This window comes from Ursus arctos, unplaced genomic scaffold (genome assembly GCF_023065955.2).
Source record: "Ursus arctos isolate Adak ecotype North America unplaced genomic scaffold, UrsArc2.0 scaffold_69, whole genome shotgun sequence".
Lineage (NCBI taxonomy): Eukaryota > Metazoa > Chordata > Mammalia > Carnivora > Ursidae > Ursus > Ursus arctos.
Genome location: NW_026623088.1, coordinates 78,369 through 91,554, shown reverse-complemented (window position 1 = coordinate 91,554; position 13,186 = coordinate 78,369). Strand labels below are relative to the sequence as shown.

The following is a 13,186-nucleotide window of genomic DNA, read 5'->3' as shown; positions in this document are numbered from 1 at the left end:
AACCAGGGAGAAAACATTTTCCCTCAATTGTTCTTTTTAAAGATGGTTGCTCAGCATTGACACAGAAAAACATTCGACATAAAACTGGAGCCGTTCGCAGCTGCAAATGACCCAGAAATGATCGAAATGCACTGACCACAAAGAAAGGAACTTGTGCCCCAGGCAGGCCTCCTGTGCATGGGGGCAGCTAGAGGTCCTGGACATGCCCGAGCGGGCAGTGCTGGACTCCACAGTTGAGGGGACAGAAGAAGGAATCTGCTCTTATGGCTCCGCTCAGAGAGGCCACCCTGACGGAGACGGGGCGAGCCCCTCATGCGTTCTGGATGCCCTGGTGATTCTTGGGCACTGCCCGAATCTCAGCATCTTCATGACCCGGGTGGGGGAGGGCAGCCCAGCAGCCTCAGGTCCCACGTGGCCTCCGGGGCTTGGTGGGCTTGTGGTTCAGGTGGCTCTTGTCAGGCCACATGGCCTCCATGCCATTGGCCAGGTCGACCCCCATTGCCTGGTGACAGGCCAATGTCAGTCAGTGAACCTCCACCACTGACCCCCCCAAAAAGGCCCCCATATAGTAAAAGTTGCCCTGGGGCCTGGGGATGAGGGCCTGGGACTGCAGCCGGCGCGCATAGCTGAAGTTCTCATTGGCCACCCAGTAGAAACTGGGGTACAAAGTGACAAAGGGGGGGACAGGATCTCCACACCCACGTGGTCGCGGAACTTCATGTCCACATCCGCGCACACCAGGTCGTCCACCTCACGGAGGAAGCGCTGCTCACAGAGGCGGCTGATCATCGCCATGTGCTGCATGGACACATCCTGCCAGCACGGGGCGCCACGGACCTCGAGGACCACCACCCTCCGGCCTTCCTGGAGAGGCACAGAGGCCCAGCAGCTGGTGGTTGGTGAAGACGTACTAGGTGACCCTGTGTCCACCATGAGGAGCACCACCCTCCAGCCTTCCCGGAGAGGCACACAGGCCCGGCAGCTGGTGGTTGGTGAAGACGTACTAGGTGACCCTGTGTCTGCCATGAGGCACCGTGGACCTTGAGGACCACCACCCACTGGCCCTCCCGGAGGGGCACACGGACACGGCAGCCAGCTGGTCAGTGAAGATGTACTAGGTGACCCTGTGTCCACCATGAGGACCACCGCCCTCCAGCCCTCACAGAGGGGCACACAGGCACAGCAGCCAGCTGGTCAGTGAAGACCTAGTAGGTGACCCTGTGTCCCACCATGAAGTGCTTCTTTGCCGTCTGCAGGACCAGCTCCAGGAAGACCACATAGCTACAGGGACAGGGGACAGGGTGAGAGGAGGGTCACTGCCAGAGGGTGGCCACAGGACCCCGAAGCTGAGGGCCATAGACCTGTGTACCTTCTTCAAAGGGTCAGGCCCTGGGCTGCTTTAAGCAACAGCCACTCTCCAGGCCTCTCCTGAGTGAGTCTGCCCATGGGGCCTCCCTACCTTCTGCTCCCAGAGATGGGGGCCATCAGCACCCCATCTTACAAAGGGGTGCCTAAGGCTTAAGAGGTTGGAAGCCCATGCAGCCCCACACGGGCTCTAGCATGCTGGAGCCAGGAACACTCCCCCTGTGCTGAGCTCCCGGGCAAACCCCCAGGTCCTGTCCCCACCTGCCAGGAGTGGCACACCTTGGGGCACAGCCCTTGTTTCTATGCCCTACAGTCTGGGTAGAACCAGCAAGGCCGGCCACCTGCCCCAATTTGTTTTGAGTGAGATGTCACTGGCCCCCACAGAGCTGTCTCCACCTCCTGTAGGGTCCTCCCTTGAAGGCTACTGGGCATCCTGCTGACAAGGTCCTCAGTAAACCACTGGTATTCCTAGGAGGGGTCACCCTCGAACTCCCCCAGGTCAGGAATCAGGTCCAGCCCATGGTCAGGGAAGGGAAAAGAGGAACTCTGGAAGAAGAAGGAGCTTGCTTAGGCCCCAGCCTTGAATCCAAGGGTGTAAGCTTCCAGGTCCAGGTCTACATCTCCCCAGACAAGAAGTTGGGAGTCTTGTCCAACCGCCTCACATGACTGGTCCCCCTTTGAGGGGACTATCTGCTCCCCACCATAGGGACAGCAGCTCCCCCATCATCAGGCAAGTTTGGTGAGCCCCTCTGAGACTGATGTTTTATGCAGACACTAAGGCTACGTCCTTACACCTGCCCCATCACGGACAGGTTAGCAAATTGCTCACATCGGGAAGGCGGGCACTACATTTAAATAGCGGACAGGCACATTCAACCAGCAGACATGAGTCAGGTCCTCAGGGGGCAATTCGGGGCCCAGCCAATGGGGAAACAAGCCAAACATGAAGCAGGGGGAGAGAAGAGTGCTCCTGGCAGAGGGCACAGTGAATGCAAAGGCTTGGACTCAGGCCTGAGGCACACGTGGGACAACCACACCCCTGGGTGGCCCACAGAGGGGCAGGCCGTGGTGGGAGGGGTGAGGCTGCAGAGGATGGGCAGGAGGGGAGCAAACCACAGAGAGGCCCAAAGGTTATGTTCCGAAAAGATCACTCTGGTTACTGGAGGTGAATGGGCTCTGTGCGGAAGAGGACAGGGAGACCCCTAATCCTAACCCTAACCCAACCATAACCCTAACAACCCGTAACACCAATCCTAACCACTAATACCAACCCGAATGAAATCATCACAAAATCAGCAAATACATCCCTACACCTGTCTTAAAATAGATGTAAGAAGCCTGATCAGAAAAATTGCAAAACCAAGAGCTCTTAAATATATTGTACATCATAAGTGTCTCTTCACAAACATCTCAAAGGTTGTTCAATATACGGAAAACAAGCAATGTTATACTCCGCAATAAATTTTTAAATAAAAACATGTGGTCATATTAATTGATGCAGAAAAGGTTCTAACCAAAATCCAATGTCTGTTGCTGATATAAACACTCCTGAAAGCAGGAATAAGGGGTAATCTTTTTCAATAAATCTATAGCAAGCACCATGCTCAAGTCTGAATATTGACAGCTCTACTCTGAAATCAGGAACAAGGACAGATGCTGGCTTTCACAGAAGGACAGACACTGTGTGATTCCACCTGTATGAGGTGTCTAGAGATAGAAAGTTGAACGTGGCTGCAGGGCTGAGAGGAAAGGGGAATGGGGAGTTAGTGTTTCATGCATACAGTCTCCCTCGGGGAGAAAGAAAAAGTTCTAGAGAATGATGTACAACCATGTGAACTCAGCTAAGGCCAGAGAACTGTGACCCTGAAATGTTTTAAGTGGTAAATGTTACTATGTTTAGTCACAGTGAAAAAATGAAGGACTGATGCATGTCGCCACGTGGACGGACACTGAAAACAGCCCAAGCGACATAAGCCATCCAGACAGGCCACCCAGATTGGAGCCATCTGTGCTCCTTAAGTCCATCAGGGTTGTGCAAATACGGGAAAGTCTCGGGAGCAGTTGCAGAAGAAGAAAACTGGATCCGAATGGAGCAGGACATTTCAGACAGTGGGGCAGGTGGCGACAGTTCAAGTGGACCTGTGGTCTGGATTATAATATGGAAACCGCGGTGATTTCCTCATTCAGGGCTACGTGGTGGTTCCGCGGGAGCCTGTCCCTGTTCGGGGTAAAACGCACTGAAGTATCCCGTGTGAAGTGGCAAATGTGGTAAAGAAACGACAGCTGGGGAGTCTGAGTGTGGAGATAAAGCGTATTTGTTCTGCTGTGACAGGTTCACTGCACCTTGAAATCACCACAGAGTCAAGTACTCTTACAAACAACCAGGTCAGCACCAGGTCACAGGAGCAGAGACCACATCAAGCTTCCTGATAGAGGCCACGTCCTCCCAGACCAAGTTCACCCACCGCAGAGAGGCCACTCGCCAGGGTAGGAGGCCACACGTTAGCAAGAGACTTGTGGAAGGATGACATCGGCGGCCCCTATGTTCTGGGTACAGGAGAAGTAGCGGGATCTGGAATTTCCACAACACTCCACCAAAAACTGGTTAGAACTGTGAAAATGCATGAAGGGAAGGCTCAGTCAAGTGGACTGGGGTCGCCAAGAAGGGACACTGGGCGGGGGAGCCGACCATTCAGTATCAGTTACAGAAACAACTATCAATTACAGACCCCACATTAGAACCCCCCACAGCAGAGACTCATCAGTCACAGGCCCCAAAGGGGAAGACGCAGGTTTCACCTCATCCCAGAAATCACCACCCCTGCAGCTCAGCGGGTGAGAACCCCCATCACCCCGGACCCCGCTTTTCTCCAGGGGACTTTCCTTCAGAACAACCCTCCCAACTTCCTCCTCCTCCTCCGGGAAATACCGAACAGGACACAGCCCTGTCCTCGGACACCCCCGAGACACCGACGACAGATGTCGGGGGAGACGGACAGCCCTGTCCTCGGACACCCCTGAGACACCGACGACAGATGTCGGGGGAGACGGACAGCCCTGTCCTCGGACACCCGTGAGACACCGACGACAGACGTCGAGGGAGACACGCGGGGACGGAAAGACCGACGCCGTGAGAACACCTGCTCTCCCCACAGCCGTCTGTCTGCAGAGCGCGCGCTGTCGCTACCGAACCTCCAGACACGGAACCGACAGCCCGGACCGGGTGTGGATGCGGGGAGCATCCTGCGGGGCCGAGGCCCGGGGAGCACTAGCAGCGGGTGGGCGGCCGGAGGCTCCCAGACTGCAGACTGCCTGCGGAGCCCCCGGAACCGGATCCGTGTGCGCGTAAACACGGACCCGCGGACCAGCCCAGCGGATCCGAGCCCAGAGAGGGGAGACCCCACAGCCCCGCGCACAGCCCCGCCAGCGACCCCACGGCACCGCACACGAAGCCACGGAAACCCCACCGTCTACACTGCGCGCCCTGCCTCGGCGGGCTCCTGTGAGCACGGACCCCTTGGCAGTCCCCGCTCAGACGGCTTCTCCTCACCTTCTCCTCCCGCGGCGGGTCCTGAGCAGACCCGGGTCCTGTGGGTGTGGACGCGGAAACACGTCCTCCACTGCGGGTCCTGTCTGTGTGTACGCGGCCCCACATCCTCCACAGCGGGTCCTGAGGAGGCCGGACTCCTGTCAGTGTGGACGCTGCCCCACGCCCTCCACAGCGAGTCCGGGGGAAGCCAGGCTCCCGTCACAGGTCTGCCCATGCCCGGCTGCTGGGTGGGACCTGGGGTCCTGCGCCCTCTGCAGGCGGTGGAGGCAGTGCAGGACTAGGTGAGCTCACCGCTCAGTGGAAGCACCTGCTCCCTCCCTGGGTCCAGCTGAGTCCATTTAATTTTGGAAATTCAAGCAGAATGGAGCCCAATATCCCCCAACTTCTCCAAAAATAGTTAAGGAACAATTAATTGGAAACAATATGGAATGACAATAGTCCCTGACCCAACCAGTGGCACTGAACATGACCCTGGTCCTGACCCTGATGCAGACCCACACTCTGACCTGAACTTGATCTCAAGCCTGGCCCTGACCCCAATCCAAGACCCTAACCCTAACCCCCAACCCTAACGATGTTCACAATAATCAAAAGGTAGAAATCATGCAAATGTCAATGGTGAATGCATAAACAAAGTGTGGTTAAGGGTTTGGGTTTGGGCTCGGGTTCAGGTTTGGGTCAGAGTTCTAGATCAGGGTTTGGGTTTAGAACCAGGGTGAGGGTAATGGTTAGAGTTAGAGTTTAGGGCTTGGGCTTATGATTTGGGGTTTAGGATTTAAGACTTAGGGCTTAGGGGTTAAAGTTCAGGGTCAAATTTGAAATTTGGGTTCTGGCTAGGGTTTGGGTCCAGGGTTCAGGGCTTGGACTCAGGGTTTGGGTTCAGAGTTCGGTTGTGGGGTTCAATTTCAAGTTTGGTATTCAGGGCTCCAGTTTGGGGTTTAGGGTCACGTTAAGTTTTAGGGTTAAATTTAGGGGTTAGGGTTAGGTTTAGGGATTACATATATTCTTTGGCTGTCATCATGGACACAAAATTTCTATCTGAAGTTTATAAATCTGAAATCTATTTAGTCTGGGTGTCAAGAGGTAGTTCAGAATCTCGGATCACAGAAACTGCCTATTGACAGCATTCTGATCCTAGAGTCTCCCAGTCACCCAGAAGCTGCATTTTTCTTGGCTCAAACATACTGTTGGCAGAGAAGGGCCAGCCGGTGCCAAATTTGGGATGATTTCACAATAGTAGAGGTGTGAAACCAAATATTGTGGAAATGTTCATGGAAAATGAAACAGGAGACAAATAATTTGTCCACTCCTGATTCTTCCACAATAACCAAGACCAAGTTCCCAGTAGAATCTGATAATGTTCCCTAGGAAGGACTATGGACTCATTACCAGTACCAAAAGAGGGCCCCTTCCCCTGGTTTAAACTAAGAATCACAGGAGGATACTTCCTATTTTGTTGTCAAAAATAAAATTTTACTAATAATTATTTGGATGTGCCAGTGTGCATTTGTGGAAGCATTCCCAACATTTTCCATACCCAAAGTTTCATCAATACACGGATAAAATGCAGGCAACATTGTAATGCACTGCTCATTGGATTACCAAGTACAAGGAGGGCTATTAGTAATGATAAAAATATATCTATTATTAAACTCAGAAAAACACTCTTTATGGGCACTTAATGAGGATACCTATTAATAAGATCTAACATCTCATCATACGGAATTCACCCATAAAAATCAACAAGAACAACAGCCTGCTGACCACTGTAACCACCCCACCATTTACCTGTAGGCCTGTAATACACACTCCAACCGCTAGAGACACACTTCTCAGCCGCAGAACGGGACTTGCCCACTCTCGGGGGACCAAATATTACAGCGATGTAAAAAAAATCCTACTCCTTGGAAAGCTCAGCCGTTAGGACAAAGTCACAGAAACCACACCCACGACTTAATAAAGGACAGACATCTCGTTAGCTGGATGCTGCAGATCACCACCGCTCTCACGAAGCAACCCCACAGTGGACTCCAGATCTGTCCTCTTCCCAGGATTACGAGGTGCACCACATTCTTCCAATACTCCAGCCTTAGAACAAACCTTTAACTGTCCTCGTCAGTCCTGTGTGCAGACTCACAGTGAGTCCTGTGAAAGCCAGACACCTTCTTGAGAGCACTCAGCCTCTCACGCCTATCCCAGCAGATGGAGGGTGCCGCTCTCCCCGACGTCTGTACCAACTAGAAAATACTTGGAACAAGTCTTGCCATACTCCATGCAAAAGGCATATTCTTCATCTGCAAAATTATTGATGGTGAACCACCACGGATTCCTCGCAGCTTCTTGAACCTAGGTAAATTAGAGATATAGATTGGTCAGAGCTATTATCCTCAATCCCCATAACCCCAGCCCTCCAACACACACACACACACACACACACACACACACACACACACACACACATACACACACACACCATTACCTTGTGCATTCCAGACCCGTTTCCATCAACTTTGCTCATTCTCAGCCACTGTCTCTGCAGATTAGTACAGTAGTACCGAGGTGCCGGGACTGAGGTGCTAGGTACTAAGCCAGCACCTTGGACTCACTCACTACCAGAAATTAATACTCGTTTTATCAACAAATGCATCTCAGAAGACATTGCCACCACGGCAATTAGAGAAGTCATTACAACACAGGACCTAACAACCTGTGCCAGTCTCCGCGGTCCCACTCCCTGGCTCCAGCGATTGGCTCATCCATGGGCATGTGACCTGGTCCCAGCCAATGAGGTGACAGGAACCTCGGGTCTTGACCTGCAGAGTAAAGCTTCCCGTGGACCACCCAGGCCAGGGGCTTCTCCATCACGACTGCAGAAGCATCCGAGGCATGACCAGTGCCCGCGACCCAGAGGGCCCAGGAAGCCAGGTGCTCGAAAACATTGCTGAGGGCTGAATCAAACTCGACCTGAAGCCCACACTTACTAAGTCCTCCACTGACTCACAAGATCCATAAATGTCCTCACGGTCTGGGCCTGAACGAGGTGACCGTCTGTGAGGTATATAACCCGGAAGATATACCCGCCAGGCAATGGGGACATATTCAGCAAAACAATACCTACACGTAATTCAACACAGACGAACATCTCGTGGCAAGCTCGAGAAATACAGATAAATGCAGGGGAATTTCTGGGGTGTTACTTGTTGGCCAATCTCGCTATCATCCTTTTTTCCTTTCAAATTTAGGGGCCGGGGTCAGGCAGGGACCCCCCGGTGTATGCCCACTCTGCCATTTGAAAACAAGAGCCCTCTCACCCATCGTCCATCAGGTTGCAAATCTGGGGTGTGGGCAACTACCACCCATGGACCAAACGTGACCTCCCCCTGTATTCTGTAAACAAAGCGTGGCTGGAACACAGCCACACACATTAGTTATGTGCGGTCTGTGGCTACTTTCGAGCCACAGTGCGAGAGTAGAGTCATTGTCTGAGAGACCACATGGATTGCAACACCTAACAGAAAATCTTTACAGAAGACGTCACAGAAAACTCTGTGCCGATCCCTGTTCTAAAGATGATATTATCACGTCACTCCTTTGAATAGAACGTAGAGCCTTCTGGGTTAAATCTCATTTCTTTAAGCCCATAGGCAAGGACTTCCATCATTTTAGCCAGAGCTCCATATCCATCCTCCTCTGTTTATACCTTTAATGGCACATCTACATGTCTGCAGCACAGTGGGAATTCACTGTAGTTTACATGGTAGTGATGCTCAGAGACAGAGGTGTGAGTGTGAGCGTGTGAGTGTGAGCGCGTGTTCACTGTTTGCTAGCCACGGTATGCAAGTAGAATACAATACAGTAGCAGGCTTTCTGTCTCACAGTAACGGCCACGTTATGTGGTTACGTAATGATATCAGAAGGAATCCAACTCACAGAACAAACTTCATGTGGGAGGACTCTCACATCCCTTGTCCTGGGCACCATGCTCCACCGAGGCTGGGGGCACACCCTGCCCATCAGGGTTTTGAAGGATGCCTGCTGTTCCAGGACAAAAGATCCCAAAACCATTCATCTACCTGTCATCCAGCCAGGCAGCAGCGAGTACTCCCAGCAGAAAGGACAGACCGAGAGACAACGAATGACAGCATGGTGTGAAAATGCCACTACAGGGGGTGCTCAGGAGGACTGGGGGTGTGCAGGGTCGGCAGAGCAGGGGGCAGGGGGACCAGGAATGTTCCAGGAGGATGGTCACAGCTGTGTCACTACAGGGGGTGCTCAGGAGGACTGAGGGTATGCAGGGTCGGCAGAGCAAGGGGCAGGGGGACCGGGAACGCTCCAGGAGGATGGTCTCAGCTGTGTCACTACAGGGGATGCTCAGGAGGACTGGGGGTGTGCAGGGTCGGCCGAGCAGGGGGCAGGGGGACCGGGAACGCTCCAGGAGGATGGTCACAGTTATATCTTTGTGTGGTTACATGTGTCAGTGTGACCGTGCATTGGCCAGACTGGAAATGACAGGGCCAGAGAGGGCGGTGTCACTGAAGAGTTGAACAGGCACCAGGAAAAAGCAACTGCTGTCCTGGCCCAAGACTTCAGCCAGCACCTTGGGATCACCCAGGTCTGCTCTGGCCCTCTGTTCCCCCTGTACCACCATCCACCAGGACAGCTCTGGGCAAAACTGTGTCACCAACCTCCCACCCTCTGCCCCACTCACCTCAGGCCTGGCCAGACCCAGACCACCAGGGACGCCTACCATCCTTGCAGTGAGAGACCAAAGGCTGTAAGCCCCTCCAAGCTGGCCAGACCTCTGGGGTTCCCCACACACACCCCTGATGGTGGTGAAGGAAGTACAGCTGGAATCTGCTCATCTCACCTTCACTGAGAAGAAACGGATCCTACCCACAAGACATACTTTACATTTACACTCTAAAAAACACGTTTTCTTAGGCACTTTCACGCCAAACTGTCTGCTGCAAGGCAAAAGGTCAGTGACGAGATTTCCTTCAGTACGATTTCATTGTACATGCTTATATGAGTCCCTAAAGCTGGGTGTGTGTGACATGAGGTATGCAGTTTCCCATTTCCTTCAAGTCTGAGCTACCGAGGGCTGAGCACACTTAGTATGTATTTTTGTTGCTTTCACAGTATGATGACTTTTCTCACCTTTATCTCCAGACCCAAGGACAGGGAACAAAGGCAACACAGATCTGCACACTTTGACATGTCATCAGAACCCTGAAAACCCAGGTTCTCACAGGAGCTGAAGGTTAAGGACCACGGTGACAGAAAGGGGAGGCAGATAGCAAGTAACCAAAAGAAAATGTCACGTGTCCACGAGTGGCCACCTTCTCTACCTGTCGGAAGCAAGCCATGCCTGACAGGAGGGAGCCACAGCTGGACCTGGTCCCTCCGTGTGGGCTGCTCTTGAGAGCAGCAGAGGATGTGCTGAGCTGGGTGTGGGTGCAGCGGGGAGATGGGCAGCTGGCCACAGAGGCCACCTGCCAAGTACCCATAGGACAAGCTCCCGGTCCTCAGCTAAGGCTAAACAATAATTATGTTTATTTACATATTTACTGAGACAGGTAAGGTGCTCAGTGCTTTGAGTGACTATATTCTCTCCCATTTTATTTTCTAAAAATACACTTTATAGAGGTAGGATTGACATACAAAAAGCTTTACATAATTAATGCATGCAACTTGACCCGAACCCTAATATCTAGTTAAGATATATTCTGATTTAGAATACGGCTCATAAATTATTTGATGGTTTTTAGGAGTTAGGGGATCCAGGGACCAAACTTATTCTATCTTACTCTCCCTTGAATTTGACAGGTTGAAACACCCTCTGCCACATGCAATCTGGAGAGTGGCCACACAGGGGCAACAGTGAGTACACATTAGCGCAAACAGCGCTCAGAAAGAGGAATGGGCCCCGAATCGCCAAGGAACTGTTGAAAAGGAAAAACAAAGCTGGGGGCATCACAATGCCGGATTTCGAGCTGTACTACAAAGCTGTGATCACAAAGACAGCATGGTACTGGCACAAAAACAGACACATAGACCAATGGAACAGAATAGAGAACCCCGAAATGGACCCTCGGCTCTTTGGCAGCTAATCTTTGATAAAGCAGGAAAAAACAGTCAGTGGAAAAAAGACAGTCTCTCCAATAAATGGTGCTGGAAAATTGGACAGCTACATGCAAAAGAATGAAACTTGACCACACTCTCACACCATACACAAAGTATAAACTCCCAATGGATGAAAGACCTCGATGTGAGACAGGAATCCATCAAAATCCTAGAGGAGAACATAGGCAGCAACCTCTACGACATCGGCCAAAGCAGCCTTTTTCATGACACATCCCCAAAGGCAAGAGAAACAAAAGATAAAATGAACTTGTGGGACTTCATCAAGATAAAAAGTTTCTGCACAGCCAAGGAAACAGTCAGAAAAACTAAGAGGCAACCCACGGAATGGGAGAAGATATTTGCAAATGACACTACAGATAAAGGACTGGTATCCAAGATCTACAAAGAACTTCTCAAACTCAATACATGAGAAACAAATAATCAAATTATAAAATGGGCAGAAGATATGAACAGACACTTTTCCAATGAAGACATACAAATGGCTAATAGACACATGAAAAAATGTTCAAAATCATTAGCCATCAGGGAAATTCAAATGAAAACCACACTAAGATACCACCTTATGCCAGTTAGAATGGCAAAAATTGACAAAGCAAGAAACAACAATTGCTGGAGAGGATGTGGAGAAAGGGGATCCCTCCTGCATTGTTGGTGGGAATGCAAGTTGGTACAGCCACTCTGGAAAACAGTGTGGAGGTCCCTTAAAAAGTTAAAAATTGAGCTACCCTATGACCCAGCCATTGCACTACTGGGTATTTACCCCAAAGATACAGACGTAGTGAAGGGAAGGGCCATATGCACCCCGATGTTCATAGCAGCATTGTCCACAATAGCTAAATCGTGGAAAGAACCGAAATGCCCTTCAACAGATGACTGGATTAAGAAGTTGTGGTCCATATATACAATGGCATATTACTCAGCTATCAGAAAGAACGAATTCTCAACATTTGCTGCAACATGGACGGCACTGGAGGAGATAATGCTAAGTGAAATAAGTCAAGCAGAGAAAGACAACTATCATATGATTTCTCTCATCTATGGAACATAAGAACTAGGATGATCAGTAGGGGAAGAAAGGGATAAAGAAAAGGGGGGGTAATCAGAAGGGGGAATGAAGCACGAGAGACTATGGACTATGAGAAACAAACTGAGGACCTCAGAGGGGAGGGGGTGGGGGAATGGGATAGGCCGGTGATGGGTAGTAAGGAGGGCACACATTGCATGGTGCACTGGGTGTTATACACAACTAATGAATCATCGAGCCTTACATCGGAAACCGGGGATGTACTGTAGGGTGACTAACATAATATAATAAAAAATCATTAAAAAAAAAAAAAGAAAAGAAAGAAAGAGGAATGGGAGTTCGGAGCAGCCGGCCGGAGTAGTCGGGGCTCGGGGTGTCTCGTGGAGGAAGTGACCAGGAGACTCGTCACTGGTTACCACAGTGCAGCATCAGAGTATGCGCTCTGCCTGACCCGCGACCCCAGGGGCATTGGGGGCGTTCTAGCTCCAGAGGATCTACAGCCTGCAAATCAGCCCGAGCTCAGCCTCCGCGGTCTGTGTTTTTTGTCCCTGGGTGTGGCTCTTTCTCTGATTCTTGTTTTGTTTTCCTCTGAACTGCACTATTTTGTGTGGCTTCGGTCCTGTTAACTGACACAAATTCTTTCTGAAAATAAGTGGAATATCAGTCATACTTGTTTCCCAGGTTATTCAATAGTAACAGCCTTTTCCGGACCCCCTGGGCCTTCATCTGCTCTCCCTAACACCAACTCCGAGAATTTTAAAAACAAATTATACTTTCAACAGTTTAAAAGAATTAGTTTGTTTTTTAAAAAAAATTCAACAAAGTCACACTTTAAATAATCTATAAAATGGTCTATAAACATTGAATGAGCAAGGTTTTACAGGATGAAGGAACAAGTCAAGGTCAGGGATGGGATTAGGGTGTGTGAGGCTGAGGCTCAGGGTTAAGTGTGCAGGGTCATGGTCAAGGTGAGGGTCAAGAGCAGTGTCAGCGGGGGGGTTGGTGAGCGTCCCTGCTGCACCCCCCAGCGCCAGGTGCAGCTTGGGCAGGCACCACCTCCTGAAACGCTCGCGCGCGCTGGGCTGGAGGTCTAGCTCCCTCAC

At 51.1% G+C, this 13,186-nt stretch overlaps 1 pseudogene; it reads right to left on the bottom strand.

The window, feature by feature from the left end:
- Positions 1 to 310: 310 nt before the first annotated feature.
- On the bottom strand, positions 311 to 1,485 carry LOC130541853 (histo-blood group ABO system transferase 2-like; annotated as a pseudogene).
- Between the last annotated feature and the right edge of the window lie 11,701 nt (positions 1,486 to 13,186).